Below are 20,244 nucleotides of genomic sequence, written 5' to 3'. Positions count from 1 at the left end.
CATAAATACAATTTAATAAAGCATAGGATTAAATAACATAAATACAATTTAATAAAGCATAGGATAAAACAACATAAATACAATTTAATAAAGCATAGGATAAAACAACATAAATACAATTTAATAAAGCATAGGATAAAACAACATAAATAAAATTTAATAAAGCATAGGATACAACAAAATAAATACAATTTAGTAAAGCATAGGTCAAAACAACATAAATACAATTTAATAAAGCATAGGCTAAAACAACATAAATACAATTTAATAAAGCATAGGATAAAATAACATAAATACAATTTAATAAAGCATAGGTTAAAACAACATAAATACAATTTAATAAAGCATAGGTTAAAACAACATAAATACAATTTAATAAAGCATAGGATAAAACAACATAAATACAATTTAATAAAGCATAGGATAAAACAACATAAATAAAATTTAAAAAAGCATAGGATAAAACAACATAAATACAATTTAATAAAGCATAGGGTAAAACAACATAAATACAGTTTAATGAAGCATAGGATAAAACAACATAAATACAATTTAATAAAGCATAGGACAAAACAACATAAATACAATTTAATAAAGCATAGGATGAAACAACATAAATACAAGTTAATGAAGCATAGGATAAAACAACATAAATACAATTTAATAAAGCATAGGACAAAACAACATAAATACAATTTAATAAAGCATAGGATGAAACAGCATAAATACTATGTAATAAAGCATAGGATAAAACAACATCAATACAATTTAATAAAGCATAGGATAAAACAACATAAATACAATTTAATAAAGCATAGGTTAAAACAACATAAATACTATTTAGTAAAGCATAGGATAAAACAACATAAATACAATTTAATAAAGCATAGGTTAAAATAACATAAATACAATTTAATAAAGCATAGGATTAAATAACATAAATACAATTTAATAAAGCATAGGATAAAACAACATAAATACAATTTAATAAAGCATAGGATAAAACAACATAAATACAATTTAATAAAGCTTAGGTTAAAACAACATCAATACAATTTAATAAAGCATAGGATAAAACAACATAAATACAATTTAATAAAGCTTAGGTTAAAACAACATAAATACAATTTAATAAAGCATAGGATAAAACAACATAAATACAATTTAATAAAGCATAGGATAAAACAACATAAATACAATTTAATAAAGCATAGGATAAAACAACATAAATACAATTTAATAAAGCATAGGATAAAACAACATAAATACAATTTAATAAAGCATAGGATAAAACAACATAAATACAATTTAATGAAGCATAGGATAAAACAACATAAATACAATTTAATAAAGCATAGGACAAAACAACATAAATACAATTTAATAAAGCATAGGATGAAACAGCATAAATACTATGTAATAAAGCATAGGATAAAACAACATAAATAAAATTTAATAAAGCATAGGATACAACAAAATAAATACAATTTAGTAAAGCATAGGTCAAAACAACATAAATACAATTTAATAAAGCATAGGATAAAACAACATAAATACAATTTAATAAAGCATAGGATAAAACAACATAAATACAATTTAATAAAGCATAGGATAAAACAACATAAATACAATTTAATAAAGCATAGGATAAAACAACATAAATACAATTTAATAAAGCATAGGATAAAACAACATAAATACAATTTAATGAAGCATAGGATAAAACAACATAAATACAATTTAATAAAGCATAGGACAAAACAACATAAATACAATTTAATAAAGCATAGGATGAAACAGCATAAATACTATGTAATAAAGCATAGGATAAAACATCAATACAATTTAATAAAGCATAGGATAAAACAACATAAATACAATTTAATAAAGCATAGGTTAAAACAACATAAATACTATTTAGTAAAGCATAGGATAAAACAACATAAATACAATTTAATAAAGCATAGGTTAAAATAACATAAATACAATTTAATAAAGCATAGGATTAAATAACATAAATACAATTTAATAAAGCATAGGATAAAACAACATAAATACAATTTAATAAAGCATAGGATAAAACAACATAAATACAATTTAATAAAGCATAGGATAAAACAACATAAATAAAATTTAATAAAGCATAGGATACAACAAAATAAATACAATTTAGTAAAGCATAGGTCAAAACAACATAAATACAATTTAATAAAGCATAGGCTAAAACAACATAAATACAATTTAATAAAGCATAGGATAAAATAACATAAATACAATTTAATAAAGCATAGGTTAAAACAACATAAATACAATTTAATAAAGCATAGGTTAAAACAACATAAATACAATTTAATAAAGCATAGGATAAAACAACATAAATACAATTTAATAAAGCATAGGATAAAACAACATAAATAAAATTTAAAAAAGCATAGGATAAAACAACATAAATACAATTTAATAAAGCATAGGGTAAAACAACATAAATACAGTTTAATGAAGCATAGGATAAAACAACATAAATACAATTTAATAAAGCATAGGACAAAACAACATAAATACAATTTAATAAAGCATAGGATGAAACAACATAAATACAAGTTAATAAAGCAAAGGATAAAACAACATCAATACAATATAATAAAGCATAGGATAAAACAACATAAATACAATTTAATAAAGCATAGGTTAAAACAACATAAATACAATTTAATAAAGCATAGGATAAAACACCATAAATACAATTTAATAAAGCATAGGTTAAAACAACATAAATACAATTTAATAAAGCATAGGATAAAATAACATAAATACAATTTAATAAAGCATAGGATAAAACAACATATATACAATTTAATAAAGCATAGGATAAAACAACATAAATACAATTTAATAAAGCTTAGGTTAAAACAACATAAATACAATTTAATAAAGCATAGGATAAAACAACATAAATACAATTTAATAAAGCATAGGATAAAACAACATAAATACAATTTAATAAAGCATAGGATAAAACAACATAAATGCAATTTAATAAAGCTTAGGTTAAAACAACATCAATACAATTTAATAAAGCATAGGATAAAACAACATAAATACAATTTAATAAAGCTTAGGTTAAAACAACATAAATACAATTTAATAAAGCATAGGATAAAACAACATAAATACAATTTAATAAAGCATAGGATAAAACAACATAAATACAATTTAATAAAGCATAGGATAAAACAACATAAATACAATTTAATAAAGCATAGGATAAAACAACATAAATACAATTTAATAAAGCATAGGATAAAACAACATAAATACAATTTAATGAAGCATAGGATAAAACAACATAAATACAATTTAATAAAGCATAGGACAAAACAACATAAATACAATTTAATAAAGCATAGGATGAAACAGCATAAATACTATGTAATAAAGCATAGGATAAAACAACATCAATACAATTTAATAAAGCATAGGATAAAACAACATAAATACAATTTAATAAAGCATAGGTTAAAACAACATAAATACTATTTAGTAAAGCATAGGATAAAACAACATAAATACAATTTAATAAAGCATAGGTTAAAATAACATAAATACAATTTAATAAAGCATAGGATTAAATAACATAAATACAATTTAATAAAGCATAGGATAAAACAACATAAATACAATTTAATAAAGCATAGGATAAAACAACATAAATACAATTTAATAAAGCTTAGGTTAAAACAACATCAATACAATTTAATAAAGCATAGGATAAAACAACATAAATACAATTTAATAAAGCTTAGGTTAAAACAACATAAATACAATTTAATAAAGCATAGGATAAAACAACATAAATACAATTTAATAAAGCATAGGATAAAACAACATAAATACAATTTAATAAAGCATAGGATAAAACAACATAAATACAATTTAATAAAGCATAGGATAAAACAACATAAATACAATTTAATAAAGCATAGGATAAAACAACATAAATACAATTTAATGAAGCATAGGATAAAACAACATAAATACAATTTAATAAAGCATAGGACAAAACAACATAAATACAATTTAATAAAGCATAGGATGAAACAGCATAAATACTATGTAATAAAGCATAGGATAAAACAACATAAATAAAATTTAATAAAGCATAGGATACAACAAAATAAATACAATTTAGTAAAGCATAGGTCAAAACAACATAAATACAATTTAATAAAGCATAGGCTAAAACAACATAAATACAATTTAATAAAGCATAGGATAAAATTACATAAATACAATTTAATAAAGCATAGGATAAAATAACATCAATACAATTTAATAAAGCATAGGATAAAACAACATAAATACAATTTAATAAAGCTTAGGTTAAAACAACATAAATACAATTTAATAAAGCATAGGATAAAACAACATAAATACAATTTAATAAAGCATAGGATAAAACAACATAAATACAATTTAATAAAGCATAGGATAAAACAACATAAATACAATTTAATAAAGCATAGGCTAAAACAACATAAATACAATTTAATAAAGCATAGGATAAAATTACATAAATACAATTTAATAAAGCATAGGATAAAATAACATCAATACAATTTAATAAAGCATAGGATAAAACAACATAAATACAATTTAATAAAGCTTAGGTTAAAACAACATAAATACAATTTAATAAAGCATAGGATAAAACCACATATATACAATTTAATAAAGCACAGGATAAAATAACATAAATACAATTTAATAAAGCATAGGATAAAACAACATAAATATAATTTAATAAAGCATATGTTAAAACAACATAAATACAATTTAATAAAGCATAAGATAAACCAACATGAATATAATTTAGTAAAGCATAAGATAAAACAACATGAATACAATTTAATAAAGTATAGGTTAAAACAACATAAATATAATTTAATAAAGCATAGGATAAAACAACAGAAATACAATTTAATAAAGCATAGGATAAAACAACATAAATACAATTTAATAAAGCTTAGGTTAAAACAACATAAATACAATTTAATAAAGCATAGGATAAAACAACATAAATACAATTTAATAAAGCTTAGGTTAAAACAACATAAATACAATTTAATAAAGCATAGGATAAAACAACATAAATACAATTTAATAAAGCATAGGATAAAACAACATAAATACAATTTAATAAAGCATAGGATAAAACAACATAAATACAATTTAATAAAGCATAGGTTAAAACAACATAAATACTATTTAGTAAAGCATAGGATAAAACAACATAAATACAATTTAATAAAGCATAGGTTAAAATAACATAAATACAATTTAATAAAGCATAGGATTAAATAACATAAATACAATTTAATAAAGCATAGGATAAAACAACATAAATACAATTTAATAAAGCATAGGATAAAACAACATAAATACAATTTAATAAAGCATAGGATAAAACAACATAAATAAAAGTTAATAAAGCATAGGATAAAACAACATAAATACAATTTAATAAAGCATAGGATAAAACAACATAAATACAATTTAATAAAGCATATGTTAAAACAACATAAATACCATTTAATAAAGCATAGGATAAAACAACATAAATTCAATTTAATAAAGCATAGGATACAACAACATAAATGCAATTTAGTAAAGTATAGGTCAAAACAACATAAATACAATTTAATAAAGCATAGGCTAAAACAACATAAATACAATTTAATAAATCATAGGATAAAACAACATAAATACAATTTTATAAAGCATAGGATAAAAAAACATAAATACAATTTAATAAAGCAGAGGATAAAACAACATGAATACTATTAAATAATGCATAGGATAAAACCACATATATACAATTTAATAAAGCACAGGATAAAATAACATAAATACAATTTAATAAAGCATAGGATAAAACAACATAAATATAATTTAATAAAGCATATGTTAAAACAACATAAATACAATTTAATAAAGCATAAGATAAACCAACATGAATATAATTTAGTAAAGCATAAGATAAAACAACATGAATACAATTTAATAAAGTATAGGTTAAAACAACATAAATATAATTTAATAAAGCATAGGATAAAACAACAGAAATACAATTTAATAAAGCATAGGATAAAACAACATAAATACAATTTAATAAAGCATAGGATAAAACAACATAAATACAATTTATAAAGCATAGGATAAAACAACATAAATAAAATTTAATAAAGCATAGGATAAAACAACATAAATAAAATTTAATAAAGCATAGGATAAAACAACATAAAAAAAAATTTAATAAAGCATAGGATAAAACAACATAAATACAATTTAATAAAGCATAGGATAAAACAACATAAATACAATTTAATAAAGCATAGGATAAAACAGCATAAATATAATTTAAGAAAGCATAGGTTAAAACAACATAAATACAATTTAATAAAGCATAGGTTAAAACAACATAAATACAATTTAATAAAGCATAGGACAAAACAACATAAATACAATTTAATAAAGCATAGGTTAAAACAAAATAAATACAATTTAATAAAGCATAGGATAAAACAACATAAATACAATTTAATAAAGCATAGGATAAAAAAACATAAATACAATTTATTAAAGCATAGGATAAAACCACATAAATACAATTTAATAAAGCATAGGATAAAACAACATAAATACAATTTAATAAAGCATATGTTAAAACAACATAAATACCATTTAATAAAGCATAGGATAAAACAACATAAATTCAATTTAATAAAGCATAGGATAAAACAACATAAATAAAATTTAATAAAGCATAGGATACAACAAAATAAATACAATTTAGTAAAGCATAGGTCAAAACAACATAAATACAATTTAATAAAGCATAGGCTAAAACAACATAAATACAATTTAATAAAGCATAGGATAAAATAACATAAATACAATTTAATAAAGCATAGGTTAAAACAACATAAATACAATTTAATAAAGCATAGGTTAAAACAACATAAATACAATTTAATAAAGCATAGGATAAAACAACATAAATACAATTTAATAAAGCATAGGATAAAACAACATAAATAAAATTTAAAAAAGCATAGGATAAAACAACATAAATACAATTTAATAAAGCATAGGGTAAAACAACATAAATACAGTTTAATGAAGCATAGGATAAAACAACATAAATACAATTTAATAAAGCATAGGACAAAACAACATAAATACAATTTAATAAAGCATAGGATGAAACAACATAAATACAAGTTAATAAAGCAAAGGATAAAACAACATCAATACAATATAATAAAGCATAGGATAAAACAACATCAATACAATTTAATAAAGCATAGGTTAAAACAACATAAATACAATTTAATAAAGCATAGGATAAAACACCATAAATACAATTTAATAAAGCATAGGTTAAAACAACATAAATACAATTTAATAAAGCATAGGATAAAATAACATAAATACAATTTAATAAAGCATAGGATAAAACAACATATATACAATTTAATAAAGCATAGGATAAAACAACATAAATACAATTTAATAAAGCTTAGGTTAAAACAACATAAATACAATTTAATAAAGCATAGGATAAAACAACATAAATACAATTTAATAAAGCATAGGATAAAACAACATAAATACAATTTAATAAAGCATAGGATAAAACAACATAAATACAATTTAATAAAGCTTAGGTTAAAACAACATCAATACAATTTAATAAAGCATAGGATAAAACAACATAAATACAATTTAATAAAGCTTAGGTTAAAACAACATAAATACAATTTAATAAAGCATAGGATAAAACAACATAAATACAATTTAATAAAGCATAGGATAAAACAACATAAATACAATTTAATAAAGCATAGGATAAAACAACATAAATACAATTTAATAAAGCATAGGATAAAACAACATAAATACAATTTAATAAAGCATAGGATAAAACAACATAAATACAATTTAATGAAGCATAGGATAAAACAACATAAATACAATTTAATAAAGCATAGGACAAAACAACATAAATACAATTTAATAAAGCATAGGATGAAACAGCATAAATACTATGTAATAAAGCATAGGATAAAACAACATCAATACAATTTAATAAAGCATAGGATAAAACAACATAAATACAATTTAATAAAGCATAGGTTAAAACAACATAAATACTATTTAGTAAAGCATAGGATAAAACAACATAAATACAATTTAATAAAGCATAGGTTAAAATAACATAAATACAATTTAATAAAGCATAGGATTAAATAACATAAATACAATTTAATAAAGCATAGGATAAAACAACATAAATACAATTTAATAAAGCATAGGATAAAACAACATAAATACAATTTAATAAAGCATAGGATAAAACAACATAAATAAAATTTAATAAAGCATAGGATACAACAAAATAAATACAATTTAGTAAAGCATAGGTCAAAACAACATAAATACAATTTAATAAAGCATAGGCTAAAACAACATAAATACAATTTAATAAAGCATAGGATAAAATAACATAAATACAATTTAATAAAGCATAGGTTAAAACAACATAAATACAATTTAATAAAGCATAGGTTAAAACAACATAAATACAATTTAATAAAGCATAGGATAAAACAACATAAATACAATTTAATAAAGCATAGGGTAAAACAACATAAATACAGTTTAATGAAGCATAGGATAAAACAACATAAATACAATTTAATAAAGCATAGGACAAAACAACATAAATACAATTTAATAAAGCATAGGATGAAACAACATAAATACAAGTTAATAAAGCAAAGGATAAAACAACATCAATACAATATAATAAAGCATAGGATAAAACAACATAAATACAATTTAATAAAGCATAGGTTAAAACAACATAAATACAATTTAATAAAGCATAGGATAAAACACCATAAATACAATTTAATAAAGCATAGGTTAAAACAACATAAATACAATTTAATAAAGCATAGGATAAAATAACATAAATACAATTTAATAAAGCATAGGATAAAACAACATATATACAATTTAATAAAGCATAGGATAAAACAACATAAATACAATTTAATAAAGCTTAGGTTAAAACAACATAAATACAATTTAATAAAGCATAGGATAAAACAACATAAATACAATTTAATAAAGCATAGGATAAAACAACATAAATACAATTTAATAAAGCATAGGATAAAACAACATAAATGCAATTTAATAAAGCTTAGGTTAAAACAACATCAATACAATTTAATAAAGCATAGGATAAAACAACATAAATACAATTTAATAAAGCTTAGGTTAAAACAACATAAATACAATTTAATAAAGCATAGGATAAAACAACATAAATACAATTTAATAAAGCATAGGATAAAACAACATAAATACAATTTAATGAAGCATAGGATAAAACAACATAAATACAATTTAATAAAGCATAGGACAAAACAACATAAATACAATTTAATAAAGCATAGGATGAAACAGCATAAATACTATGTAATAAAGCATAGGATAAAACAACATCAATACAATTTAATAAAGCATAGGATAAAACAACATAAATACAATTTAATAAAGCATAGGTTAAAACAACATAAATACTATTTAGTAAAGCATAGGATAAAACAACATAAATACAATTTAATAAAGCATAGGTTAAAATAACATAAATACAATTTAATAAAGCATAGGATTAAATAACATAAATACAATTTAATAAAGCATAGGATAAAACAACATAAATACAATTTAATAAAGCATAGGATAAAACAACATAAATACAATTTAATAAAGCATAGGATAAAACAACATAAATAAAATTTAATAAAGCATAGGATACAACAAAATAAATACAATTTAGTAAAGCATAGGTCAAAACAACATAAATACAATTTAATAAAGCATAGGCTAAAACAACATAAATACAATTTAATAAAGCATAGGATAAAATAACATAAATACAATTTAATAAAGCATAGGTTAAAACAACATAAATACAATTTAATAAAGCATAGGTTAAAACAACATAAATACAATTTAATAAAGCATAGGATAAAACAACATAAATACAATTTAATAAAGCATAGGATAAAACAACATAAATAAAATTTAAAAAAGCATAGGATAAAACAACATAAATACAATTTAATAAAGCATAGGGTAAAACAACATAAATACAGTTTAATGAAGCATAGGATAAAACAACATAAATACAATTTAATAAAGCATAGGACAAAACAACATAAATACAATTTAATAAAGCATAGGATGAAACAACATAAATACAAGTTAATAAAGCAAAGGATAAAACAACATCAATACAATATAATAAAGCATAGGATAAAACAACATAAATACAATTTAATAAAGCATAGGTTAAAACAACATAAATACAATTTAATAAAGCATAGGATAAAACACCATAAATACAATTTAATAAAGCATAGGTTAAAACAACATAAATACAATTTAATAAAGCATAGGATAAAATAACATAAATACAATTTAATAAAGCATAGGATAAAACAACATATATACAATTTAATAAAGCATAGGATAAAACAACATAAATACAATTTAATAAAGCTTAGGTTAAAACAACATAAATACAATTTAATAAAGCATAGGATAAAACAACATAAATACAATTTAATAAAGCATAGGATAAAACAACATAAATACAATTTAATAAAGCATAGGATAAAACAACATAAATGCAATTTAATAAAGCTTAGGTTAAAACAACATCAATACAATTTAATAAAGCATAGGATAAAACAACATAAATACAATTTAATAAAGCTTAGGTTAAAACAACATAAATACAATTTAATAAAGCATAGGATAAAACAACATAAATACAATTTAATAAAGCATAGGATAAAACAACATAAATACAATTTAATAAAGCATAGGATAAAACAACATAAATACAATTTAATAAAGCATAGGATAAAACAACATAAATACAATTTAATAAAGCATAGGATAAAACAACATAAATACAATTTAATAAAGCATAGGATAAAACAACATAAATACAATTTAATGAAGCATAGGATAAAACAACATAAATACAATTTAATAAAGCATAGGACAAAACAACATAAATACAATTTAATAAAGCATAGGATGAAACAGCATAAATACTATGTAATAAAGCATAGGATAAAACAACATCAATACAATTTAATAAAGCATAGGATAAAACAACATAAATACAATTTAATAAAGCATAGGTTAAAACAACATAAATACTATTTAGTAAAGCATAGGATAAAACAACATAAATACAATTTAATAAAGCATAGGTTAAAATAACATAAATACAATTTAATAAAGCATAGGATTAAATAACATAAATACAATTTAATAAAGCATAGGATAAAACAACATAAATACAATTTAATAAAGCATAGGATAAAACAACATAAATACAATTTAATAAAGCTTAGGTTAAAACAACATCAATACAATTTAATAAAGCATAGGATAAAACAACATAAATACAATTTAATAAAGCTTAGGTTAAAACAACATAAATACAATTTAATAAAGCATAGGATAAAACAACATAAATACAATTTAATAAAGCATAGGATAAAACAACATAAATACAATTTAATAAAGCATAGGATAAAACAACATAAATACAATTTAATAAAGCATAGGATAAAACAACATAAATACAATTTAATAAAGCATAGGATAAAACAACATAAATACAATTTAATAAAGCATAGGACAAAACAACATAAATACAATTTAATAAAGCATAGGATGAAACAGCATAAATACTATGTAATAAAGCATAGGATAAAACAACATAAATAAAATTTAATAAAGCATAGGATACAACAAAATAAATACAATTTAGTAAAGCATTGGTCAAAACAACATAAATACAATTTAATAAAGCATAGGCTAAAACAACATAAATACAATTTAATAAAGCATAGGATAAAATTACATAAATACAATTTAATAAAGCATAGGATAAAATAACATCAATACAATTTAATAAAGCATAGGATAAAACAACATAAATACAATTTAATAAAGCTTAGGTTAAAACAACATAAATACAATTTAATAAAGCATAGGATAAAACAACATAAATACAATTTAATAAAGCATAGGATAAAACAACATAAATACAATTTAATAAAGCATAGGATAAAACAACATAAATACAATTTAATAAAGCATAGGATAAAACAACATAAATACAATTTAATAAAGCATAGGATAAAACAACATAAATACAATTTAATGAAGCATAGGATAAAACAACATAAATACAATTTAATAAAGCATAGGACAAAACAACATAAATACAATTTAATAAAGCATAGGATGAAACAGCATAAATACTATGTAATAAAGCATAGGATAAAACAACATAAATAAAATTTAATAAAGCATAGGATACAACAAAATAAATACAATTTAGTAAAGCATAGGTCAAAACAACATAAATACAATTTAATAAAGCATAGGATAAAACAACATAAATACAATTTAATAAAGCATAGGTTAAAACAACATAAATACTATTTAGTAAAGCATAGGATAAAACAACATAAATACAATTTAATAAAGCATAGGTTAAAATAACATAAATACAATTTAATAAAGCATAGGATTAAATAACATAAATACAATTTAATAAAGCATAGGATAAAACAACATAAATACAATTTAATAAAGCATAGGATAAAACAACATAAATACAATTTAATAAAGCATAGGATAAAACAACATAAATAAAATTTAATAAAGCATAGGATACAACAAAATAAATACAATTTAGTAAAGCATAGGTCAAAACAACATAAATACAATTTAATAAAGCATAGGCTAAAACAACATAAATACAATTTAATAAAGCATAGGATAAAATAACATAAATACAATTTAATAAAGCATAGGTTAAAACAACATAAATACAATTTAATAAAGCATAGGTTAAAACAACATAAATACAATTTAATAAAGCATAGGATAAAACAACATAAATACAATTTAATAAAGCATAGGGTAAAACAACATAAATACAGTTTAATGAAGCATAGGATAAAACAACATAAATACAATTTAATAAAGCATAGGACAAAACAACATAAATACAATTTAATAAAGCATAGGATGAAACAACATAAATACAAGTTAATAAAGCAAAGGATAAAACAACATCAATACAATATAATAAAGCATAGGATAAAACAACATAAATACAATTTAATAAAGCATAGGTTAAAACAACATAAATACAATTTAATAAAGCATAGGATAAAACACCATAAATACAATTTAATAAAGCATAGGTTAAAACAACATAAATACAATTTAATAAAGCATAGGATAAAATAACATAAATACAATTTAATAAAGCATAGGATAAAACAACATATATACAATTTAATAAAGCATAGGATAAAACAACATAAATACAATTTAATAAAGCTTAGGTTAAAACAACATAAATACAATTTAATAAAGCATAGGATAAAACAACATAAATACAATTTAATAAAGCATAGGATAAAACAACATAAATACAATTTAATAAAGCATAGGATAAAACAACATAAATGCAATTTAATAAAGCTTAGGTTAAAACAACATCAATACAATTTAATAAAGCATAGGATAAAACAACATAAATACAATTTAATAAAGCTTAGGTTAAAACAACATAAATACAATTTAATAAAGCATAGGATAAAACAACATAAATACAATTTAATAAAGCATAGGATAAAACAACATAAATACAATTTAATGAAGCATAGGATAAAACAACATAAATACAATTTAATAAAGCATAGGACAAAACAACATAAATACAATTTAATAAAGCATAGGATGAAACAGCATAAATACTATGTAATAAAGCATAGGATAAAACAACATCAATACAATTTAATAAAGCATAGGATAAAACAACATAAATACAATTTAATAAAGCATAGGTTAAAACAACATAAATACTATTTAGTAAAGCATAGGATAAAACAACATAAATACAATTTAATAAAGCATAGGTTAAAATAACATAAATACAATTTAATAAAGCATAGGATTAAATAACATAAATACAATTTAATAAAGCATAGGATAAAACAACATAAATACAATTTAATAAAGCATAGGATAAAACAACATAAATACAATTTAATAAAGCATAGGATAAAACAACATAAATAAAATTTAATAAAGCATAGGATACAACAAAATAAATACAATTTAGTAAAGCATAGGTCAAAACAACATAAATACAATTTAATAAAGCATAGGCTAAAACAACATAAATACAATTTAATAAAGCATAGGATAAAATAACATAAATACAATTTAATAAAGCATAGGTTAAAACAACATAAATACAATTTAATAAAGCATAGGTTAAAACAACATAAATACAATTTAATAAAGCATAGGATAAAACAACATAAATACAATTTAATAAAGCATAGGATAAAACAACATAAATAAAATTTAAAAAAGCATAGGATAAAACAACATAAATACAATTTAATAAAGCATAGGGTAAAACAACATAAATACAGTTTAATGAAGCATAGGATAAAACAACATAAATACAATTTAATAAAGCATAGGACAAAACAACATAAATACAATTTAATAAAGCATAGGATGAAACAACATAAATACAAGTTAATAAAGCAAAGGATAAAACAACATCAATACAATATAATAAAGCATAGGATAAAACAACATAAATACAATTTAATAAAGCATAGGTTAAAACAACATAAATACAATTTAATAAAGCATAGGATAAAACACCATAAATACAATTTAATAAAGCATAGGTTAAAACAACATAAATACAATTTAATAAAGCATAGGATAAAATAACATAAATACAATTTAATAAAGCATAGGATAAAACAACATATATACAATTTAATAAAGCATAGGATAAAACAACATAAATACAATTTAATAAAGCTTAGGTTAAAACAACATAAATACAATTTAATAAAGCATAGGATAAAACAACATAAATACAATTTAATAAAGCATAGGATAAAACAACATAAATACAATTTAATAAAGCATAGGATAAAACAACATAAATGCAATTTAATAAAGCTTAGGTTAAAACAACATCAATACAATTTAATAAAGCATAGGATAAAACAACATAAATACAATTTAATAAAGCTTAGGTTAAAACAACATAAATACAATTTAATAAAGCATAGGATAAAACAACATAAATACAATTTAATAAAGCATAGGATAAAACAACATAAATACAATTTAATAAAGCATAGGATAAAACAACATAAATACAATTTAATAAAGCATAGGATAAAACAACATAAATACAATTTAATAAAGCATAGGATAAAACAACATAAATACAATTTAATAAAGCATAGGATAAAACAACATAAATACAATTTAATGAAGCATAGGATAAAACAACATAAATACAATTTAATAAAGCATAGGACAAAACAACATAAATACAATTTAATAAAGCATAGGATGAAACAGCATAAATACTATGTAATAAAGCATAGGATAAAACAACATCAATACAATTTAATAAAGCATAGGATAAAACAACATAAATACAATTTAATAAAGCATAGGTTAAAACAACATAAATACTATTTAGTAAAGCATAGGATAAAACAACATAAATACAATTTAATAAAGCATAGGTTAAAATAACATAAATACAATTTAATAAAGCATAGGATTAAATAACATAAATACAATTTAATAAAGCATAGGATAAAACAACATAAATACAATTTAATAAAGCATAGGATAAAACAACATAAATACAATTTAATAAAGCTTAGGTTAAAACAACATCAATACAATTTAATAAAGCATAGGATAAAACAACATAAATACAATTTAATAAAGCTTAGGTTAAAACAACATAAATACAATTTAATAAAGCATAGGATAAAACAACATAAATACAATTTAATAAAGCATAGGATAAAACAACATAAATACAATTTAATAAAGCATAGGATAAAACAACATAAATACAATTTAATAAAGCATAGGATAAAACAACATAAATACAATTTAATAAAGCATAGGATAAAACAACATAAATACAATTTAATAAAGCATAGGACAAAACAACATAAATACAATTTAATAAAGCATAGGATGAAACAGCATAAATACTATGTAATAAAGCATAGGATAAAACAACATAAATAAAATTTAATAAAGCATAGGATACAACAAAATAAATACAATTTAGTAAAGCATTGGTCAAAACAACATAAATACAATTTAATAAAGCATAGGCTAAAACAACATAAATACAATTTAATAAAGCATAGGATAAAATTACATAAATACAATTTAATAAAGCATAGGATAAAATAACATCAATACAATTTAATAAAGCATAGGATAAAACAACATAAATACAATTTAATAAAGCTTAGGTTAAAACAACATAAATACAATTTAATAAAGCATAGGATAAAACAACATAAATACAATTTAATAAAGCATAGGATAAAACAACATAAATACAATTTAATAAAGCATAGGATAAAACAACATAAATACAATTTAATAAAGCATAGGATAAAACAACATAAATACAATTTAATAAAGCATAGGATAAAACAACATAAATACAATTTAATGAAGCATAGGATAAAACAACATAAATACAATTTAATAAAGCATAGGACAAAACAACATAAATACAATTTAATAAAGCATAGGATGAAACAGCATAAATACTATGTAATAAAGCATAGGATAAAACAACATAAATAAAATTTAATAAAGCATAGGATACAACAAAATAAATACAATTTAGTAAAGCATAGGTCAAAACAACATAAATACAATTTAATAAAGCATAGGCTAAAACAACATAAATACAATTTAATAAAGCATAGGATAAAATTACATAAATACAATTTAATAAAGCATAGGATAAAATAACATAAATACAATTTAATAAAGCATAGGATAAAACAACATATATACAATTTAATAAAGCATAGGATAAAACAACATAAATACAATTTAATAAAGCTTAGGTTAAAACAACATAAATACAATTTAATAAAGCATAGGATAAAACAACATAAATACAATTTAATAAAGCATAGGATAAAACAACATAAATACAATTTAATAAAGCATAGGATAAAACAGCATAAATCTAATTTAATAAAGCATAGGTTAAAACAACATAAATACAATTTAATAAAGCATAGGTTAAAACAACAAAATACAATTTAATAAAGCATAGGACAAAACAACATAAATACAATTTAATAAAGCATAGGTTAAAACAAAATAAATACAATTTAATAAAGCATAGGATAAAACAACATAAATACAATTTAATAAAGCATAGGATAAAACAACATAAATACAATTTATTAAAGCATATGATAAAACCACATAAATACAATTTAATAAAGCATAGGATAAAACAACATAAATACAATTTAATAAAGCATATGTTAAAACAACATAAATACCATTTAATAAAGCATAGGATAAAACAACAAAAATTCAATTTAATAAAGCATAGGATAAAACAACATGAATAAAATTTAATAAAGCATAGGATACAACAAAATAAATACAATTTAGTAAAGCATAGGTCAAAACAACATAAATACAATTTAATAAAGCATAGGCTAAAACAACATAAATACAATTTAATAAAGCATAGGATAAAATTACATAAATACAATTTAATAAAGCATAGGTTAAAACAACATAAATACAATTTAATAAAGCATAGGTTAAAACAACATAAATACAATTTAATAAAGCATAGGATAAAACATAAATACAATTTAATAAAGCATAGGATAAAACAACATAAATAAAATTTAAAAAAGCATAGGATAAAACAACATAAATACAATTTAATAAAGCATAGGGTAAAACAACATAAATACAGTTTAATGAAGCATAGAATAAAACAACATAAATACAATTTAATAAAGCATAGGACAAAACAACATAAATACAATTTAATAAAGCATAGGATGAAACAACATAAATACAAGTTAATAAAGCATAGGATAAAACAACATCAATACAATATAATAAAGCATAGGATAATACAACATAAATACAATTTAATAAAGCATAGGTTAAAACAACATAAATACAATTTAATAAAGCATAGGATAAAACAACATAAATACAATTTAATAAAGCATAGGTTAAAACAACATAAATGCAATTTAATAAAGCATAGGATAAAATAACATAAATACAATTTAATAAAGCATAGGATAAAACAACATATATACAATTTAATAAAGCATAGGATAAAACAACATAAATACAATTTAATAAAGCTTAGGTTAAAACAACATAAATACAATTTAATAAAGCATAGGATAAAACAACATAAATACAATTTAATAAAGCATAGGATAAAACAACATAAATACAATTTAATAAAGCATAGGATAAAACAACATAAATACAATTTAATAAAGCTTAGGTTAAAACAACATCAATACAATTTAATAAAGCATAGGATAAAACAACATAAATACAATTTAATAAAGCTTAGGTTAAAACAACATAAATACAATTTAATAAAGCATAGGATAAAACAACATAAATACAATTTAATAAAGCATAGGTTAAAACAACATAAATACAATTTAATAAAGCATAGGATAAAATAACATAAATACAATTTAATAAAGCATACGATAAAACAACATATATACAATTTAATAAAGCATAGGATAAAACAACATAAATACAATTTAATAAAGCTTAGGTTAAAACAACATAAATACAATTTAATAAAGCATAGGATAAAACAACATAAATACAATTTAATAAAGCATAGGATAAAACAACATAAATACAATTTAATAAAGCATAGGATAAAACACCATAAATATAATTTAATAAAGCATAGGTTAAAACAACATAAACACAATTTAATAAAGCATAGGTTAAAACAACATAAATACAATTTAATAAAGCATAGGACAAAACAACATAAATACAATTTAATAAAGCATAGGTTAAAACAAAATAAATACAATTTAATAAAGCATAGGATAAAACAACATAAATACAATTTAATAAAGCATAGGATAAAACAACATAAATACAATTTATTAAAGCATAGGATAAAACCACATAAATACAATTTAATAAAGCATAGGATAAAACAACATAAATACAATTTAATAAAGCATATGTTAAAACAACATAAATACCATTTAATAAAGCATAGGATAAAACAACATAAATTCAATTTAATAAAGCATAGGATAAAACAACATAAATAAAATTTAATAAAGCATAGGATACAACAAAATAAATACAATTTAGTAAAGCATAGGTCAAAACAACATAAATACAATTTAATAAAGCATAGGCTAAAACAACATAAATACAATTTAATAAAGCATAGGACAAAATAACATAAATACAATTTAATAAAGCATAGGTTAAAACAACATAAATACAATTTAATAAAGCATAGGTTAAAACAACATAAATACAATTTAATAAAGCATAGGATAAAACAACATAAATACAATTTAATAAAGCATAGGATAAAACAACATAAATAAAATTTAAAAAAGCATAGGATAAAACAACATAAATACAATTTAATAAAGCATAGGGTAAAACAACATAAATACAGTTTAATGAAGCATAGGATAAAACAACATAAATACAATTTAATAAAGCATAGGACAAAACAACATAAATACAATTTAATAAAGCATAGGATGAAACAACATAAATACAAGTTAATAAAGCATAGGATAAAACAACATCAATACAATATAATAAAGCATAGGATAAAACAACATAAATACAATTTAATAAAGCATAGGTTAAAACAACATAAATACAATTTAATAAAGCATAGGATAAAACAACATAAATACAATTTAATAAAGCATAGGTTAAAACAACATAAATACAATTTAATAAAGCATAGGAAAAAATAACATAAATACAATTTAATAAAGCATAGGATAAAACAACATAAATACAATTTATTAAAGCATATGATAAAACCACATAAATACAATTTAATAAAGCATAGGATAAAACAACATAAATACAATTTAATAAAGCATATGTTAAAACAACATAAATACCATTTAATAAAGCATAGGATAAAACAACAAAAATTCAATTTAATAA

The sequence above is a fragment of the Phyllobates terribilis genome, unplaced genomic scaffold (genome assembly GCF_046119375.1).
Source record: "Phyllobates terribilis strain yellow unplaced genomic scaffold, ASM4611937v1 Scaffold_118__1_contigs__length_5260490, whole genome shotgun sequence".
Lineage (NCBI taxonomy): Eukaryota > Metazoa > Chordata > Amphibia > Anura > Dendrobatidae > Phyllobates > Phyllobates terribilis.
The sequence above is the reverse complement of the archived record's forward strand: the minus strand, read 5'-3'. Positions refer to the sequence as shown.